Source organism: Adiantum capillus-veneris, chromosome 18, assembly GCF_014529385.1.
Source record: "Adiantum capillus-veneris isolate H3 chromosome 18, ASM1452938v2, whole genome shotgun sequence".
In the NCBI taxonomy this organism is placed as follows: domain Eukaryota; kingdom Viridiplantae; phylum Streptophyta; class Polypodiopsida; order Polypodiales; family Pteridaceae; genus Adiantum; species Adiantum capillus-veneris.
Genome location: NC_140948.1, coordinates 31,655,937 through 31,660,714, shown reverse-complemented (window position 1 = coordinate 31,660,714; position 4,778 = coordinate 31,655,937).

Below are 4,778 nucleotides of genomic sequence, written 5' to 3'. Positions count from 1 at the left end.
ATAATCTAAATACACGTAGAAAATTGAAGCAGATACTACCAATCAATGCCACTCATAGATGCATCGTGAATGCAAAATCCTTTCCCAAACAGCATGTATGAATGTATGCATGATGCATAACTAACCAGACTAATATCAGGCTCTAAACTATTCCCATAACCTTAAGCATTGGCTCTGATACTAGGTGAGAGATACCCCTCCCAAGGGGTCTATGCACATAATACACACTTTGCACCTTTATACAATTTTACATATACAATCTCCAATATACATCAGAGTTGTGGAAGTATTTTCATAGGGGAGGAGTTCTCAACGCCTGACCTAGCATGAAGTTTAGGCTATGAGCCGAAATCCATCCAGATGCACCTAGGAACTAGTGCTAACTTTGAATGGGTGTTATGAATGAAAGCATACTCAAGAAAAAATAACATTGTGGAGGGTGAATATATATGTACACTGCATTGCGGGAATAAAGAGAGAGAGAATATAGTGGAGGATGAAATAGTGTGTGCAGAGACACAAGAGAATGAAAACAAAGAATCTTTAAATGCTCCATCTAAATGAAACAGAAAACCATGTATTAATGAAATATTAAAATCTGGGTATACCATAACATCCAAAAGTATACCAAATAACTAGCAGTGCACCGAACCCTTTGTACGGATCAAGCGGTTCCCCCATCCACTTTCTCTCTACTATGGACAATGTCATAAAATATAATATCTAACTTTACCAAATGATTTTCTCATATTAAACTGATCATTTAATATGGGAAGATAAAAGGGGAACAAGACTTAGGGTATAGATATGTGCTTCTAGACCTATCTCAACAGGGGACCGAAAGGAGAAATGGTTGCATCTCAATAGAGGTCCAAAGGAGGTAGTATATCAAAGAGAAACTCTGGGTGTCTAACCTCACTCCTATCTTATTGTAGATTTAGCGAGAACCACGATTAAATTGTCAATCCATGGGATGAAATTGACTCGACTAGTGCATAGAGGCTACAAGAGGTTGTCAATATCTTGTAAAACAACTAATAACTTGCATCTAACTCAAGCTACACTCAAGTGACTGAAATCACCAAAAGCCAATCGCTCATCGGCAAACAAATCACATCCGTTACAGTATCAAACAACATCCAAACGTAACAAAACTTCTAGGACAAGGTTATAAGACCTAAGCACACATGCTTATGGTCTCAAATCCCACTTTAGGTCATGTGCCAAAATTGCGATTATTAACAACAATGGATTTTTGACCTAGTCGTTTTCAACCCAGAATGCACCTAAATGCTTAGCAATGATGCCTCAATACCCCCGCCTATGCTTAGTTTTTGATTTAGAAGCTTAAATTTCTACTTAGGATGAAATTAGGCCACGGGTCGACGACGCCAAAAGCTACGAAATATTGTGAAGTGTTTACGTCAATGCGTAGAGCTCTTACCTGCGGTTGCAATGCAACAAACACGACTGCAATGTGACAATCGGGGAGGGAGTAGGAAGCGCGAGAAGGAGAGAAGTGAGCGCCATTAGCTCACACTATGTATTTCATTATCCAAAACTTACAAATAACTTACAAAAATTGGCTTTTATACCTTAGCCAAGGTTTTTAGTGGTCAAAACTAATAATCTGGGAGCTCTAAGTAAAGATGGGTCATGACAGATTGATACAATCTAGAAGTTTGTAGCCCTGTCTCATCAATTACAAGGTTTATCCAAAAAATAGGAGTTACAATAGTCTCGATTTATCAAAATAATAAGTGTTACAATAAGAGCTCCGAAAAATGGTATCCAGGTTAGCCTGCTGCTAACATTCCCCCCCTCCTCGCCTGTGTCGTCCCTTGACAAAGCTTAATGGGCTGAAATAGTCTTCAGGTTGACGGCTGGCGAGGTGGTCATGCATAGACTTTTCATACCTGATTTTCCTTTCTTTATGTGGCACCTGCAGAAACTGCATAGTAACTTTGTTTTTAAGCTCCACTTCTGAGTAGGCGAGGAATCTCGAGGTTAGGTTGCTTATCGCTGGCCCAAATATCTTCGTTCACCAAGTGAAGAACCCTGTGTAGAATTCTTCCTCAAACGCCAACATATTATGTGATGGTAAGAGCATACACCGGGCATAGAAGCCATAGAGGACTTCTTCAGAAGGTTGACCATTGAGATCATAGCATAATCCTTTATTACCCTCAAGGAATGACATCCACGGGGCATCTGCTTGCTCTGGCTCATGAAATACTTTGATGTAGGTGAGCAGCATTTGGTAGATTTTATATAACATTGCACAGGATCGATCAGGTAGACTCTTGAAGAATGACATGGCACCCTTTAGGGTTTTCATCATGTATTCCTCTGTGGCCGGTCCCTTTTCTAGAGCTGGCAATCTTGGGTAGTTCAGCCAGTTTGGTCGCTTCTTCGTTAGTGCTTCATGTGCTTGCCAAGTCGTTACTCTTGGTACAAGACAAAAAGTGGGATCGTTTTGTAGCGCTGCAGGTGCTCTTTGTGAACAGAATCAAATACCTTGGATTCTTGTTCAACCAACTCATCCTCCACTTGAGGTGTTCTTGATCTGCGCCTTCTACTTGCATGTCTTTGTAAAGCCTCTCTTTGACTTGGAGTGACTCCACCTTTATCAAAGGATATGGTAGGGACTGCTGATGCCATTGTGCATTGATTTGATTGGGAGTGAGTTGTGTAACATTGATACAGTGAAGAACTCCCAACTCCCAATCCATCGCTGCTTTCCACTGCTCATCCACCTCTTGTGTAATCTTTTCTTTCAGTGCATCTTCCTCAACTTTTGATGGATGGACCATTGGCACTATAATAGTTTTTATTATTTGTACCTGGGATTTCTCTTTGCCACCTAGCCCTTCTGTTGGCTGTGTTTCCATCTCATCAAAAGATACTGAGGGAATTTCTATCTGTGGCTGTTCGAAAGTTTTTTCCTCTTCTTGAGTCTCTGGCCGTCCATCTCTTAGCAGTTGGTTAACTCTTTTAAGTTTGGCTATTTCTTTTTGCAGTTCTTCCTCTCTTTACACCCACATTAAAGCCAGGTGTCTGCAGTGAGACTGCTCTAGTTTAAACTCCAGCTCAAGGTCCTTGTTCTTTTTCTCTAATGCTTTGTAAACCTCGTCTGTTGCTTTGATCGAGGCTACTACGGGATTTTCTTGTATTTGCCGCTAGAAAATTGCCTGATCATTTATTCTTTGCTCTAAATATTGTAGGGAAGCATTCGCGACATCCAACTGCACTTGAATCTTCTGAGATGACAGAGTTCTAGTTAGAAGCTCGTTGGTAACCTCTGTCAGTTGTTCATCTTTGGATTTGCAATCATCTGTCAAATTCGTTAGAAGGTCACCGAGCTCCTCCATCTCCTTTTGTTGTTTATCTCTTGCTAGCTGGTGTTGTTCAGCTTCAGCTTTCAATTCATGCACTTGCTTTTGTAGATCCGTGATGATGTTTAATCTATCTTCTAACTCTCCTTGGAGAGCGTCAATCACCATCTCTAGTTATTTAGCTTTTGTGCTATGGCTAAGTGCTATTGATCAGAGTCTTTCCATCATCTCCTGCATTTGCTTTGGATATTCATTGAATTGTAGGATTAACTCACTGTTTGATTGCCAATCTTCGTTTCTTGTGAGTTGCCTAGATGTCTTGGCAGTCTCTTGTGTCTCTCTTGGTGGAGTTGTTGCAGTTGGTTGCTCTTGCCCTTGAGTCTGTGGGGTTGATCTTCTTTCGCTTTGTCATCCTGAGGCTTCGAGGATGCCTCAGCCTTTTCTTGCTATGTAAAGGTAAAAGGTGTTTCCTTGGAACCCTGTTCTCTTGTTTGTTCAAACTTTGTGGTGTCCTCTGGTGCAGGACTTGCTGCCCTTTCCGGATTTGTCTCTTGCTCTTTATGTTGCTCTTGTGTAGTAGCTACCTGTTGTGCAAATTCAGCTGCTTCTCTTTGTTCAGGCTCTGTCTCTTTTATGGACTCAGCTTCCGTGGTTCCAACTACTGGTGATGGTGGTGGGCTTGGCATGGGGTGATCATGCTGTTTTGAAACAGGTGAAGAAATTCGGGGAGATACATCACGTTTTTCATGTTGTGCTTCTCCTTGTGCAGTGGCTTCCTCTGCTTGCTTTTGCTACTCGGCTGCCTCCTTAGCTTTCCATTCCCCTTCTTGGGCTTCTTTCAGCTTCAAAGATTCTGATTCCTGATACATTTTTTTCAGTAATTCGGTGGGATCTTCTGCCTTTTTCTTGGCATGGTGTTTTGTTCTTGGTCCTTTCAATTCAATGGGCATCCACTTTGCCGGGTCCTTTCCTTGTGCTTGGCAGCTGCGTTTATAGGAGTGTTTTTCTCTTTCAAACCTAGCATGCTTCTATGGCTGCTTCTCTTGATGTGCTGCCATGGCTTTTCTTTTCATTTCCTCAATTCGTGCTCTTCTTTCTTCATTATTGGAGCTTTCACTACTATGCCGTTCTGGCGAGCTCTTAGTAGACTCTTCATCAGACTTATATGTTCTCTTGGTAGATCTTGTGGCTCGAGGGGAAGGGTGTGTTGGCACTATCCAAGTGTTCTGATCTGGGGCAGGTAGCAAGTTGTTGGCCATGCCGATAGCATGGTAGGCAATTCTGGTCAGAACCTCTGGAGCTCCCAGGTATGTAATTTTTCCCTCTTTCTTTGTCCCCTTCAATGTGGACAAGACGTACTGTGCATGGTCAATTGTTTGCCTAGTTGTTGATTTGAGAACTTGTGTAAAGGTTGTGTCAACTGCATGATTTGGTGTCGTGTAC